We start from the raw sequence: 16466 nt of genomic DNA on the forward strand, positions 1-16466 counted from the left end.
GCTAAAAATTAATGAGTAGGAGGTCCGAGATTCAAGTCCTGACAAAGAAGAAAAAACTATCATAACATTGTAATACTAAAAACTAAGAGCATCCACAATGGAGAAATCCAATTTTGGGTACCTAAGTGGATCCCGCGTGTACACATCACTCATTTATAAATTTTTAATAATAGTACCTAATAAGCACTCAATCACTCCAACCCAGCACCTCTTAAAAAATTCTAAACCGGTCCCACAAATAACTACACATCTCATCAATAACTCTACATCTTTATAAAGAGGTCCCACAAATTCTATTAGATACTACGAGAGAGAGGGTGCTTATTTGAGAAGTGGTACCTATTTGGTACTAAAATGCTTTGTACTCAAATGATAGTACCTAATAAGTACCATGAGTACCTAATAGGTACTACACCATTGAAGATGGTCTAACATTGCTTATAAAAAACACATACGCAAAATGAGAGAATTTTTAATTTCCCTTGAACAACTATTCTTAAGTGCACAATTAACATAAATGTGGGAAATATTGTGGGGTAAGTGAGACCCATTTTAAAGTATTTGATGAGTTGAATGAATATTTAGAAAATGTGACCGAGTTGTTTAAATAATTAGGAAGTGTCAAGTAATATAAAATTTAAGTGGGGTCCATATAAAGACCTCAAATGAGTTTGATGGACGTGAGTGCTCTATGTTGTTAGTCTATATTTAAATTATGGTAAGTCAAAGTCTCGTTAATGTCTTGGAGGGAGGTAAATGTAATCACATTTGTAAGTGTTTTTTGAGCCATAAGATCTTATTTGTATTGGACTGAGGCATTATTCCCTCATCCTAAATTTTCTTACTAAAAAAGATAAATTACGATAAGTCAAGTAAATCATATCATATTCAATATAACGAAAATTGGTGTAATCTACATTTAAATTAGGGTAATCAGTAAGAAACAAAGGGTGTTCACCCTATCAATAATCAAATCCATCCATTGACATAACAATCAAATCATGTGATTCCAACTTTTAACAAGATAAAAGTTTAAACCACCAAAAATTGAAATCATGGCTAAACTATTTTTTCTTGGTATTTAACCACCAACAAACAAGGGTGTTCACCTTATCAATAATCAAATCCATAGACATTTTCTTTTTGAGCAAAAAAATTATTATGTTGTTCTTTTCGAATAAGCTAACAATAAGCCTTAGACTATGTTTGGTTTTAATTCTGGAGCATCCAGAATTGATTCTGGACGTGTAGAATTGATTCTGACTTGTTTGGTTTCTGAAAAGTAGAATTGATTCTGCCTCCAGAATTGATTCTACTTGAAGCTAGAAATCGTAGCTTCTGATTCTAGAATTGATTTTTACACTCAAATTTTTTGTTCAACTCACTTTTTCATGAATATATCCAAACATAAACCACTTCAGCTTAAAATCAATTTTGGCCAGAATCAATTTTACAGAATCAATTCTGCCAAAATCAATTCTCTCCGCCGCAGAACCAAACACACGCTAAGTAATTTGCAACACTTAGTAATTTGCAACCGCCCTCAAAAGGGTACAAAAAACATCGCATTTAAAAAATAAATGGTTGGATGTTTTCATTAGTCCCACAGTTTCTTGAGCAAAGTAGATTTTCAAATGAGATATTCCCCTCTCACAAAGTTATCCTTTGTTAATAATTTATTTTTAATTAAGCTCCATGTAAATATTGACACTTCCAACGAAATAAAACTATTCAAAATTACCTCATTTTGCTTCAACTCTCTTGATTGTTCCTTCTTAGATGGAAAATAATAAATTTTGTTGACTGAATAGCTTTCATAAAGATCAAAGTGTCACTTCCAAAAATTAATTACATGCAAAAAATAATTCTCTAAAATAGCATAACATTCCACAACAAACGTCTTCTTCCAAATAAATAATCGTCTTTGTGTGAGAAAATCCACATAACATATGTGTTAGTTGTAAAAGTGCTTTATGAGAAATTCATTCATAAAAGTGCTTTATATGAGAAAATTACTCATTTTTATTCTTCTTTAAAATTGCTTAATTTTTTTTGGTACATTAAAATTGCTTAATTTTAATTAAAAAAATGTTGACAGTATTGAAAACTTTTTTTGAAATATAAATAAACAAGCAACTTCAAAAATGGTCTGAATTTTATTGGTAACTTAAACTCCACTTAAGAATTTGTTACTCGTGAGTGATAAAGTAAAAAAACGTTATATTGTTTAAAAGTACTCCTACTACTCTATTTTAAAATCTTACTCTCGAAAAAACAATATTAAAATCTTTGTTGGTTAACCAATTTAATTTTAAAAAGTTCGACGGGATGATTTGGAGATACGGAAGAATCAATGACGTAAATGGATCCGCCGACCAAAGGATAAATAAATTAAAAAAATATAATTAATATAATCATGTTCATCACCGAGATAAAAATATTTTAAATTTTTAAAAGTAAATAGACAATTTCTAACATGAATATTTTTATTATTTAATTTCTTAATATTGTTTTTATTACACGTGTTAGCATTTTGATTATTCTCGTAGTTAAGTCCTTATGTAAAATGTTGGTATTTTTTTTTTTTCTAAAACATAAAATTATATACATTAATTATTTTTTTTAAACAAATCAAAATGAGATATATTAACCAAATCAATCCCCTGGCACAAGATGTACCAAGGTAGACTACAAAAATTTACAAGAAGAGTCAAAAACAATCAAAAAACATATACAACATTCAAACAATGCCCAAACAAAGTCGAGGATTAGACCACCAGCTATGGTAGTTTAAAGCTAACGTAATACTCGTCGACTTCAACCACCTAAATGAAAACAGCTTGATCTTGTCCAATAAAATATGGGGCATATCTGTTGAGCCTCTGAACAATCGGTGATTTCTCTCCGTCCACACAACCCAAACACAAGCAAGCCAAATGAGCTGTAGAAAAGAACGACGCGCCCGAGAATAATTCAACCATTTTAAAAGTAATTCTTTTCATAGTAATAAGAACAAGAGAGAGTAGTATCTCAACCATTTAAAAATGATATTTTAGGATCTATTTAATCTGCTAGAAAAATGATTATATAAGACAACTTTAGTTGTATTGTGTTTAATTTTAAAATTATTTTTGGGATTTTTAAATTCGAAATTTTACCGTTATTCACCTTTAGGAGTAAAATTATTGCCACTAGACAACTTGATAACAAAAATACTCCAAAATAATTCAACAGATGATTTTTTTTTAATCTTATATGTAAGTTTTAAGGTATTTATGAACGGCTATGCTATTTATTACGATGAAACATGAAACACAAGAATGAATATGTGACGGTTCTACAAAGAGAGTTGAAAAGGTTTTGTTTGGTTCAATAAATTGATTCAAACATTGCACAAAATTAATTCTTTAAAACTAATCTCCAAAGTTAATAAATTGATTCAAACATTGCACAAAATTATTTAACCTCACCCATTAAGTACCAAATTAAATTTCACGAGAAACTTGTGTTTTTGGAAGAAAATGTGAAAGAGAGTTGCTTCAGGTATTAAGAAAGCAAAGGAGAAGCTTGGTGTTGATAACCCAAATACATCACAAATTACAATTATGATATTCAACATAAGATCTCACATATATAAAATCATGGTTCGTGTTGTTGATTTGAACCATGATAGTGAGGCTCACCCGCCCTATGATTGATCTAAGTGACTAAGTTAAAGTTGGATGAGATCAGAGGAGAAATATAAAAAAAAAAAAAAAAAAAAACAACAACGAAAAAGAAAAAGAAAGAAAGAAGAGAGGATTGGAAAAGTGAAAATGAATTAAAATGTCAGCGTATGATAATATTCATGAAACTTTAATATCTAACGATTTAAAATAACTTCTCTAACTCACCCACCATAGGAGACCTATCATGGTCTCCCACCCTAAACAAGGTCTCAATCCTTTTCTTGCGAATGCAACAACATTAAACATTTAAGGGAGAATTTACAGGGGCCGGCCCAAGCCCAAAGCCAACAAAAGTAGGGCTTTAGGCCCCAAAATTATTGGGCAATTTGGGTCTAGAAATTAGGCCCCATATTTTGTATATATATGTTACTCCGTCTCTAAATAATTGTCGCAATTTGACTTTGTGCACTATTCATGCAAGCTACTTTGACCATATTTTTTTACTAATGTATAAAGATAAATATTAGCATATGAGATCTTGTTAGATTTGTCTCGATGAGTACTATCAAAATATCAATTTTTCATAATTTTTAGTAATACACAACTAAAGATATTAATGATCAAAATTGTGCATCGGCAAGTGTGCAGTTGTAAAATATGACAATTATTTTGGGACGGAGGGAGTACGTTATAAAGCATTGTAAACAATTGTAGTGCAGCCGAGCGGCAATATTTTCCCAATTGCATCAACATATCATGCGTTCAGTTCATACTCATGGCAATTTTTTACTACTTTATTATTATGAACTATTTTTGAAGGATTTGCTACTTTATCATTACCGTTATAATATGCACCCAAATGTAATAAAATGTATCTCTCCTTAGCTTTTCTTCACCAGATTTATCAAAACAGTTCATAAAAGGTAAATAGGTTGATTTGAAATACCGTAGTTTTTTCCTGATGTTTCAACTTTATCTTCAAAAAATGGCATGAGACACTAGAATTATTGGAGGGCATGCATTTTTTATTTGATTAATTTAATCTCCTCTTTAAAATAACAAAAGAGAGTGCAGAAGCTTGCAGTTCGTCAAAAATGGTGAAAATGTTTTTCGAACTATTTACCAGCTCTCTTTTATAAAATATAATCATTAATTTATTTTTTTATAAAATATTATTATTAATTTAAAAAAAGGCCTCATATAATAATTTGCTTTAGGCATCAGAATATGTTGGGCCGGCCCTGAGAATTTATCATATATTTATATTTTATAAAATTTGAGAAATTGGTCTCTACAGTTGTGCACGAAGAATATCCAATTTACACCTAAATATAATTAAATTAAATACTTTGAATTTACCATATTCGCATTCACTCTTATTTTATAAAGTAAATTTAGGTGAGATGAAAATGCTTGATACAAATAAGAAAGACCTTAATTTTTTTTTACGGTAAGAAAGACCTTAATATTAATACTAAAAATGTGCATTGCTAAACTTTAAACAATAAACTCTAAATCTACGTCCTAGGCAAAAAATAATCTTAGAGCCCAAATCTTAGAGCTCAAATATATACTAGAAATAAAAAGTGTATCTGCACAATTGTATCTGACTATCCTCTAATCTCTGTGGTGGTTTTCATTTGGGCGGTTACTTGTCTTGGGGCATTGCTGTCAAGCACTTTTTTCTTTTTTTGATTAAAACTGTCGAGCACTTTCATTCCGTTGCCATGCGAGTTAGGATTCTCTCTATTTCTCATTCTTTTCATTTCTTTCATTATTATATAGTTTTGGGAATATAAATACAAAAATATGATATTAAGTGGGTCCAAATACTTTTTATACACCCAAAAATATTTAAAAACTTTGGCAATGAAAGAAATGGAAATGATAGAAAATGGAGAGGATCTCAACTCTTGCCATGCCATTCCAAGTATTGAACAGATAAATATTAATTGTGGAATATATAGAGTCATGTTGCTAAAAAATAAAAATTACTCACTACGGTCATATATTTAAGAAACACATTAAGAAAAACACACATATCAAGAATTTTTTTTTTTTTGAACAAGCATACCAAGAAGACTTTTTTTTTATTCAGAGTTTTGCCAAAAATAAGTAATGCATTGTCAAAATATAGTCGATCCTAACCATCCAAGAGGAAAAAAGGTGCAAATAATTGAGAGTTTTGCCAAAAATAAGTAATGCACTGTCAATATAAACGAACTTGATATATGAATCGAATGATAATTCACTGTTATGTTGTGAGCCTACTCTTGTACTCCCTCTAGTCTTGTATATAAGCAAAAAAAAAAAAAAATCCTTTAAGAACTAATATATATATGTTTTGAGACCTGAGTTTGACATTTGTAATTGACGTATGAACAAGGTACTTCACTGCACTTGACCCTACGACATCAACATCAATTATAGCAGATGGTATTAGTGAAACGAAAAGATCCTACGACATCAACATCAATTATAGCAGATGGTCTTAGTGAAACGAATATTCATACACTTATAAGAACACGAAACCTCACTGCACGTGACCCTCATTGCACATGACCCTAAAACATCAACAACTTGATGATCGCTCTGCAAGTGCAGTGAAATATGAATAATTGAAATATAAATACAAAATCTCATTGCACATTCTCTTATACCATTTGAATCAAGAGAAATGCTATCAACAAACTTTCAAACAAACTCTTTTAACACATTCCCATCCATGATGCCACGCACCCACTTTTTCAATTTCTTGTTAACCGACTATGCAAGTTTTGCCTTTTTAATTTTTATTTTATATTAACAATTTTTTATTTCTTATTAAACTAAACTTGCATTTGCGTCAGGTATCCAACAATGGCCACAACCATCGGACCTCATATTTGAATTGCTGAAACCTGTGATTTGGTCATGGATAGAGTTTAATTTTTCTTAATCATATACCACCGATTTATGTAAGAGGTTTTAATGGCGATTCTATTTTTATAAGTGAATTTAATTAATAGGAACTAAATAGTGCAAATTTGAGGGTTTTTCTACATTCTACCAACTCCAAAACAAATCAATACAAAAAGAAATTACAATCTACGATCGACGGAAGATGATTGTTTCTAAACTATGGTGAAGGCTGCCAACATAGATCCAGAAAGTGCATGCAATACTAAGCCACTATGTTTGGTCTAGTGGTGAGAGGTTTGAGTAGTATGTTATAGGTTTTTCTCTTGGATGGGAGTGTGATGAAAATAGTTTGTTTGAAAGTTTGTGAATAGCATTTCTCTTGAATCAATTGTTGTGAAACTTTTTAGACGAAAGATTAATCACTATCAATAACCTACACACTCAAACACGCAAACTACATTAATAACTCATAAGAATGTAAAAAGATATTACACACAACCATTTTAAAAACTAGTAGGTTGCCCGTGCGTTGCACGGGTTTTGTGAAACGCCCAATATATATCAATCATGATTAATATGAGCCAAGGGGATTATTCATATGCATCTATATGTCAGTCATGGTTGATATGAGCCAAGGGGGTTAGTCATAGACATCTATATGCAATCATTGTTGATATGAGATAAGGGAGTTAGTCATAAGCATATGGATATTAATATGAAGTATGCAAAAATATGGTAGTTAAGATAAAGTATAGAAAAATAATATGGGATCATGTTAATTCTTTGATCAAACAATGAACATATGATTTTGATCGAGGAAGAGGCAAAGTAGATTAACCAACCCCACAATCAAGACCACTCTTATCCAATAAATGTCTCCAAGGATTAGAGATAGGATACTTAATCTCCTCACGCCATCTATACTTATACTTCAAGCATCTCTATTAAACCCGTAGTTTTTCACGATTATCTTAAAAACTCAAAACCTGTTATTAAAGCCTAATATTTAAGTGCTAGGTAGAAATTGATAATTTTTCCGAGATTTAAGTGCTGGTTTTATCTTTTGTAAAAAAAAAAAAAACAGCAAATCATTCCATCTTCTTTCTTAAATTAACTTCACCATGACACTTTTGAGTCCAACAATTGGAAATATGATATTGTTTAAAACATCAAGTTTAAAACTTGAAATATAAATTGAATCATAGAAATTTATTTTAAAATAAATGGAAATGAGATTTAAAAGTATTAGTTATAGAATGAAGTTGCTCATATGAGTTGCTTCTATCTTCTAAATTCCTAAAGTTTAACCAAGTATATAGCTTAACCATTCAACACTACTATCAAAATAAAATATGATACTACCATCAAAATTCACATGATAAACCATGAATTCATACATGTGAATCAAAGAAGACAACACAATTCCGAACAGTTCAAATATGGTGTGACCGCAAAGAATTGTGCCATGACCACAAAAGGAACAAACTTTTCGTCTATCACTTGCTGCACAGCAGCAACCTTAACATAAATAACCTAGTTGTCAAGGGGCTCGTTGGCTATAAATTTAACTGGTATCCCTTCAACCAATCTATGTGTTCTACAAAAATCAACCCATCCACTAACATCAGATGATAACTTGCTCTCTAAATGAACTTTGACAAAACCCACGCCATGGAAGAGTCTGTTTTGCACACGAAAACAAAATTAATCAAATACATAGTGTCATAAAAGATGATTAGTATAAGGTTCAGAAAAAAGAAACATGTATATATACACACACCAACACTTAGTCCTTAGTATAAGCAAGCTTTTAATGCTCTAATGACAAACACCTATAAATAAGCCAACTTGATAAAAGTCGTAAAGCTTGGAAAGTGTTGAGTAATAACGTTGGAGTCCGATGCATAATATATACACCATGGAGAAAACCTCTAAATAAGCAAACTTAATAAGCTAACATTTTTGGTTTCTAAAATGAAGTAATTTTGTTATACCTGAATAAATAAGCTAAAAAATTATCAGTTATCACTAATTCTTTCACTAATGGCATACAAATGATGGTTTAGAAAAACACAAAAAGTAAGATCACATGGGGTCTGAGCTTCGTTAAACAATCTTCAATGATAGGCTCCGTGAGGTCCATTGCAGTCATGAGAAGGGAATGCAATGCGAAAGGAAGTTATGCAGTTGTTTCAGAACAGAGAGGGAGGCCATCGACATGTGGTATGGTGATTGGAATGAAGGAGATGAGATTTGGGTGGAGATTCAAATGCTCCAATTTGGATATAGTGTTTCTGGATATGAGAAATGAAACCTTGTGGCCGCACTCGGCTAGTTTGTTGGATATATGAAGGTATGAGGTAAGATGTCCTAATGCAAACCATGGATACATTGCAACATGAAAGATGTTAGCATCCATGTTTGATAAAAAGGAATCAAAGCTATGCAAACAATATGTAACCACAAGAATGTGATAAACTTGTTAAGTAAAGAGCTCAAATGATATAATATATTGCATGAATTATTAGCCAACGTTTTTTTTATGTTCATGAAATTTATGGGGTTCTATGTCCCTTGCCTTTCTCCCTACACTCTTCTAGAAGTGGTTTTGTAATAATCTTTCTCATTTCAAAGCTTAGTTATAGAAAACTGGCAATTATGATATCACAATAATAACAAAAAAAACTCACAAAATCACAAACAAATAAATAAATAAAAAATTATGAAAACCCAAAAAAATGAAAAGGGGTTCATTCTAGTAAAATCAAATACTAAAAATAAAGGTTAAAGAAAACAATACCTTCTCTAAATCCACTCTTGAATCTGTGAGGCATCCTAATAGTATTCTCATTCCAGTTATCTTCCATTAATAATATTGTTAAAACTGTTGATAGCACAATGAAAGTACCACCATTCACTCAATCTGATAATAATGAGGCAAAAAAAAGTTTTAAGACAACAAAAAACCACAAGCACAAAGATGAAATATGGAAGGCTATGTGACAGTGTATTTCGCTTAACTCATTGACAAAGCAAATTTACTAAAAATGAATGGAACTTAAAACTTTTAAAACACAAATAAATTAAGATAGCAACACGGGATGTTCAAATACATAAGACAATCAAGTAATGTAGCAGCCACAAAACTCAATCAACAACAAAATGAAAACTAATTTAACCATTGAGCCATTGAGATTCTCATCAAGGATTTATATAATAAGACCCTGTACACATAGTTTCCAACAATAGAACATAACTAAGGTATGAAAATTTCAACATAGAAATCATAAATTAAAGACCGGTTGAAAAATGAAAAACCAGCCATAACCTTCATAACCACAGAATCAGAACGGGTTTCACAAAACCAGCCGGTCCAAATAATCGTGCAATAAACAATTCTTTCATTTCTCGCTTCAGAAAGTGAGTGACCTGCACGTTAGGAAAAAAATTACAGTCTAACACAATGTGAATGTGCACGGAAAACTACCTTCATGCGTAAAACAATTAGCGCTAATATGAACGAATGAGCTATAGCTTCAATATTTAAAGGTAAGTTATCAGGAAGATTGGCTTGAATCCAAAGGCAGAAACCACGAGTCCATGTTAATCCATTAAGTATCTTTTTAAAACATATCCATAAATTGTTTCAGGAGGTGGATAATGGATATATCTAATTATATTTGCATACATTTTCAATAAACATAGTTTTATTAACCTCACGCAGTCACGCCATTTGCAGAAACGGGACCTCCATTAAAGCTCAAACGGAGGATTTCGACAAAATCATTTTGGCCTCAAAAATCACAAACTAATACACTATTTCGCTTGATTTTTCGCATTGGTCATGAATCTATGCTTAGAATTACTTTAGAATTCCATATGTGTCAAAATCACAACCAACTATATTTTTAAGTAACTTAAGTAGTTATGATTGAAGACAATGTTTTTAATAATATCATATGTATTATTTTTATAAGCAAAAGATAGTTGTTAGTATTAATATCCAAAGTTTGAACCCTATATTTCTCAAACTCCTTTCTGTATCACAGCTCAACCACTCCATTTTTCAAAAGACAAAATATGTTAAAAGCTCTAGTACACACGCAAGATGCGTAAAGATTAAAGCAAGTTCTTACAAAGCCACGGCAAAAAACGGAAGAAACACCAAGACTAATAACATTAAAATTAACAAACCTCAATTTAAAACATCATCATTGCACCAAAACAAATGGCCAATTGCTCAGCACCCGCATCAGCAGCAGCACACCAATAATGTTGTCAAAACACCTGAGCTTAAAGCCTCAAGATAGCCACCAAAAAATACATGATATCAGCAAACAAACGCATTTCCGTAAACGGCACTGATATATGTAAGACAGGCCAAGCATGTGATAAGTTAAAAATGTGTTGGTATCTTAACTCACCAAGGAAAGATTATCTGTTGTCAGAAGTTCATCAGGATGCTCGAATGAAGAACGCAGAATCTGAGCGGATGAAAAGTGATTAAACATGACAAAAGAAAGGCTCAGCAAATGTGTTCATGAGGACTGCAATATTTCATTATAAATACTTACAGAATTAGACTTCACTTTATTGTAGTTCAAATATTTTCCAAGTTCTGTCTGTAATTTATCTGCTTTCCTGTAACAACCAACCACAGGAAAAAGAAAGGAAGAAATTTGTCACCAGTCTACTGCAATATAGTTTTTGGGGGTACAATTATAGCATCACTATCACCACAATCCATTGTCACATAATCCTGATATGCAAAAAGAAATTAAAGACACAAAATCGGATTTTAATTCCAAACAGTCACATGTTAAGTTTTTCACATTCACATCATAGCCATCATAGCCATCATCTTTAATAAAAGGAAAGCATAATGTATGATGGCTATGCTTTTTTCAATCCTATTAATGAATTAACGAAAAACTATTTTAACATGCATAGTTTCGAAAATGCTTTTGCAACCATGGTTTATACCTTTTTTAAGAGTCTCTAAAGAATAATATACAAATTATTTATATATAAATGGTTTATAGAGAATAAAAAAATGGGCTCAATATTATTATTAATAATGATATAAGCCAACTGTCTACCTAAGCAACTTAGAATTCATATTCTGCAAACTTCCAACTCCTGTGTGGCATCAATATCCTGAAAATTCAAAGAGCATAATAAGTGAAAATAGGAAATCTTAGTAAGCAAAACCAATATTACACGAGTAATAAAACTAAAGTTGACCTGATTTTCATTTTTCATGGAGAAAGTAAATTTTTCTTGGAGATGGACCAAGAGCTGCACAAAAAAAAAAGGCAAATATTCATAATCACACTCAGCTAGATATTATCAGATAGTATCTGACAAAGCAAAAATATAGGATTGGATGATCAATACTTCCTAAAAAGTAGCCATGATAATGTAGCCATCCCTATAAAATAGTAGTAGCCATAAATATCTATCCCCCTCCCCTAAAAGTAGCAATTATGATTCACCAACATGGGTTCCAAATTTATCTGCATAGCTTCAGTGTCTATGGCTGCTTAGTGCCTTTTTTTTTTAATCCTAGGCTTTTTTCTCTTAGAATTGTTATGTGTTGGATATGTGTTTTAGGTAATTCCTATGTATCAATTGTCTCGATATAACTATAATTGATTGCAATTCACATCAAATAGATGAAAACTCAGGAACATTAAGAACATATAATACATGTGCTAAATGCTAATTAAATTCGCAAATAAAAAAAAAAAGATCATAATGTAAAAGATGCAAGAAGAGAAACTACCTCTTATAACAGATGATCAAAACCTTCAAGCTAAATCAAAATCCATCCTTTATCTGCAAAATGCTGCATGAAGCAAGTCTTGTGCAGTTCTTTCTAAAAACCTAAAAAAAATGAGGTAAGGATATCATGTCCAATTAACAACATCAAGTGATTATTTAAAGAGAGATGCAGTGTTTAGGAAATCTATACCTAAGTATAGCAGTTCTTGGCATCCTGCATTTTCCACCTCCTAATAGTCCTGCAAAAACTTTAATAATACAACATCAACACACAAAATTACTAACATGACAGACAACACAAACAATCCAACCTCAAAATCAACACACAAAATTAATACAATAACCATATATATTAGAACATTGCATAAAATCATAAACTAAAGTATTTCCACAAATCGTGAGTACAATCAAATTAAAATCAAGATCTATACTTTTCATGCATGGAAAACCGAAAATAGTGAAAAATTGAAAAGAAGATGAACAAATCAGCAAGAATGATACAGGAAAAATAGAAGAAAAACCAGCAAAGAAACAGAAAAACATAAACCAAACCTAAGATTGAGAACCCAAAAATTGAAACTACCTACCTCTTTTATAGAGCCTGCAAAAAAACCAACACAGAAAGCCAATTAGAGAGATGAATATTCACAAATTGAGAAAGATGAAATCAAGAAGATGAATTTCGAGATACATCACCATCCACCCTAACCACCACACATCACCACCACCTCCAATCTTCAACCATCCTCACCAACAAAAAAAAGCAACAGAAAAAAAAAAGCAAATAAACAGAGTATAGAAAGTAAGATCGAACCAGAGAAAAGAAGGAGAAAGAAGCTCCGTCACTGCCGTCACCGCCGTGTTACCGCGAAATGCCACCGGAACTCTTTATCTCGGTCGGAACACTCTCTTCCTCGGGCGGAACTCTTTGTCTCCCGCCGGAAAATCTTCTCTCTCGGCCACTCCCTCACAGGTGGTGGTGGTGGTGGTGGCGGTGGTTGTTGTTGTGATTGTGAAGGACAAGATGGAAAGGGAGAGAGAAAGAGTTTGAGAATGTTGAGGGTATAAGATTGGGGAATAGATAGATGAATCTGTGGGCTGAACCTCTGTCCTCATTCACTTAGTGGGTGTATTGGATTAGGATTTCATAGGATTTTAAAAGACTTTTTTATGACAAAAAAATCTTGAGGTATTCAATCAAGACTTTTAAAAAAGTTAAATAAATCTTGTGGTATTCAATCAAGACAAATAAGATTTTTTTTTCAGGGCAACAAAATCTGTTGGTATTCAATTGAGATTTGTTCCTACTTTTAAAATGTCTATTGGTATTCAAAAGTCTACCGATTTTGATGGATTCTTGTTTGGAATGGATTTTGAGAGACTTTTTAGTTGAAAATACACTTGACAGACTTTTTCAACAATCTTACCAAAAGCCTTGAGACTTTTTTGAACTCTCAAAGACTTTTTACTTTCATCCGTATAAAATTTCTTCTTCTTCTTTATTACTTTCACAGTTCATCATCATTGTACCCGGTTTTTTCTTCTTTTCTTTGTTCACTTTTTCAACAATCTCCCCAAAAGCCTTGAGAATTTTTCAAACTCTTCGAGACTTTTTACTTTCATCATCATTATACCGGTTTTCTTCTTCTTCTTCTTTACCTATCAAATATGTTTTTTTGCAAAAAATATTTTTACAAATTCTACATCTTTTTTACAAAGTTTTGATTAATTACAACGGCAAACAAATTTTTTTCGTCACACATTCATCTGTTCCTATTTTCCATCAATGATGGTGGTGGTGATAACCTTTTTATTGGTGATTAGAAACATATACGTAAAAATGTACAAAAAAAAAAAGAAACATATACGTAAAAAAAAATGTAAGGTTTTTTTTAAAAATCTTTGGATTCCTAAAAAAATATAATTTTTTTTATTAAAATTTTTCTAATATACAAAAGTTTCCTAATATATAAAATGTTATGAAATCTTGATTGTAAAAAAGTCTTTTGAAAAAATCTCTCAAAATCCATTCAAATCATGTGTTAAAAATCTTGATTGTAAAAAAGTCTTTGTAAAAAAGTCTTTGTAAAAAAGTCTTTAAAATCTCACAAAATCAATATAGTCCAACAAAATCTCATAAAATCATCAAGACTTTTTTTACCAAAATTGTCTCATAAACTCTCAATCCAATACACCCTCCTTAGTTTACTTGCTTCACTCAGTTTACTTGCTGCCATCTTGTGTTTAGTGGAGCTCTCCAATTGGTGCAAAGGGAGGTCCAATATAATTGATGCAGACTACCATATGTCACTTAGTTTACTTGCTGCCTTCTTGTGTTTAGTGGAGCTTTCCAATTGGTGCAAGGAGAGGTCCAATATAATTGATGCAGACTACCATATGTTGGCAAGATTCAATTGGACATTATGCAAATGTGTAGAGCACCAATTGGCTAATAAATTAGGGTTTCATTAGGGTTTTGGATTTGTGTCTCAAAGTTTACCATCTTTTAGTATAATATGAATATGATATGATATGATATGATATGATATGATATGATATGATATGATATGATATGATGACACATTAAGTCATTAAGTTTTGTCCAGTGGTAAAAGATTTGAGTAGTATGCATGAGGTCATAGGTTCGGTACTCTTTGGCTCCATTGTAACAAAAAAAATAAACATATTAATAAATTATGAGAATGATTAAAACTGAGTATTTTATTTTTGTACCAAAAAGAAAAAAAAACGAGTAGTTTTGAAATGAGGTGACTAATTTTATGAAGAGATTAATTGTTATGCACTCATTGTGTAAAATATTTTTACATATGCATAAAATCAAATCAAACTTGCCACTTTTATAAGTTAATTCCTAAAATATTTTCACAAGAATCCTACGTATTGAAATTTGATAGGATGCACGTGTAAAATAATTTTAGGCTCTCTATACATACAAATTTGATTGGATGCATAATCTTTTTTCCCAAAAGTCAAAGCCATTTCAACATATATGGAAAATTACAGTGCCCGAGCGAGTTAGATGCTTTGTTAAATTGTTTGGCTCATTCGACATGATCGTTTAATAACTAATTTTCGGAAGAGCAAAATGCATATTGGAGAGCCTTGGTGCTGCCATTGTGTGGATGTTGTTGAGAATACGATGCATGTTTTAAGTGACCGCCCCTTAGCAAAGAGTGTGTGGTGTAATTTATTAAACAACGAGGCTAGGGAACTTTTCTTTACTACTGCGATTGACGATTGGATAACGCTGGATTTGCATCAGCAGCTCGGCCGAGATAGCAACATAAATTGGGCAAGCGTGTGGGCTGCGAGTTGCTACTTTTTATGGATATGGCGCAACAGGGATGTTCATGGCGGCTCTCGACTGAGGCCATTCCAACCATGAAGTTACATATTGAATTGGATTTTACAATGCAAGCAAGCGGATGTTAGTGGTATTATGACGGCTGAACGACAGAGAGTAGAGATTGCTATTGCTTGGCAATGTCCTGCTGAGTTAGTTTGAATACGGATGGGGCTAGTAGAGGAGATGTAACAGCAGGGTGTGGTGGATTAATTAGGAATTCAGAAGGGCAATGGCTAGGTGTTTTTTCCAGAAACTTGGACCGTTGTAGTGCTTATCTCGCAGAACTTTGGGGTGTTTATGATGGTCTTTGCCTTGCCCGTCATATTGGGGTAACAAAGGTTAAAGTGCATGTTGATTCGCGTGTTGTAGTTCAGACTCTCAATAGCAATAATGGTGGGGGTGTCATTGGATGGCGTCTGGTCCAGGAGATCCGTCGCTTGCTTGCATTGAATTAGGAGATTAAGGTGTGTTACTCTTATCGTGAGGCAAATGCGTGTGCGGACGCCCTTGCTAATATGGGTTGTGACCATGGTCCGAGTCGCCGTTTATATGATAGCTGCCCTTTCAGGATGAGTTTGTTACTGTTAGCTGATATTATGGGGATAACTACCCCTAGGATCATTGCTGTTTAGTTTTTTTTTTCTGGGCTTAGACCCCTTTGTAAAAAAAAAAAAAGTCAAAGCCATTTCAAATTCACTACTCTACTTCACTCCGTGTATATAAAGTTTTGTCTCAGGAAAAAAGAT

At 32.1% G+C, this 16466-nt stretch overlaps 1 long non-coding RNA gene across 12 annotated transcripts; it reads right to left on the reverse strand.

Moving 5' to 3' along the window:
- Positions 1–7904: 7904 nt before the first annotated feature.
- LOC123898996 lies at positions 7905–13472 on the reverse strand. Of its 12 annotated transcripts, XR_006805479.1 has the most exons (12): positions 13168–13472; positions 12941–12954; positions 12544–12601; positions 12355–12455; positions 11814–11867; positions 11669–11726; positions 11144–11210; positions 10994–11053; positions 10764–10869; positions 9898–9998; positions 9370–9492; positions 7905–8250 (listed from the first exon to the last, which is right to left on the reverse strand). It is a non-coding gene; the product is annotated as an uncharacterized LOC123898996 (long non-coding RNA). The 12 variants fall into 12 exon arrangements; XR_006805488.1 differs by having other exon boundaries at positions 10764–11053; positions 12355–12447; positions 12544–12592; XR_006805482.1 differs by having other exon boundaries at positions 10764–11053; positions 12544–12592.
- Positions 13473–16466: the final 2994 nt, after the last annotated feature.

The sequence above is a fragment of the Trifolium pratense genome, linkage group LG7 (genome assembly GCF_020283565.1).
Source record: "Trifolium pratense cultivar HEN17-A07 linkage group LG7, ARS_RC_1.1, whole genome shotgun sequence".
In the NCBI taxonomy this organism is placed as follows: Eukaryota; Viridiplantae; Streptophyta; class Magnoliopsida; order Fabales; family Fabaceae; genus Trifolium; species Trifolium pratense.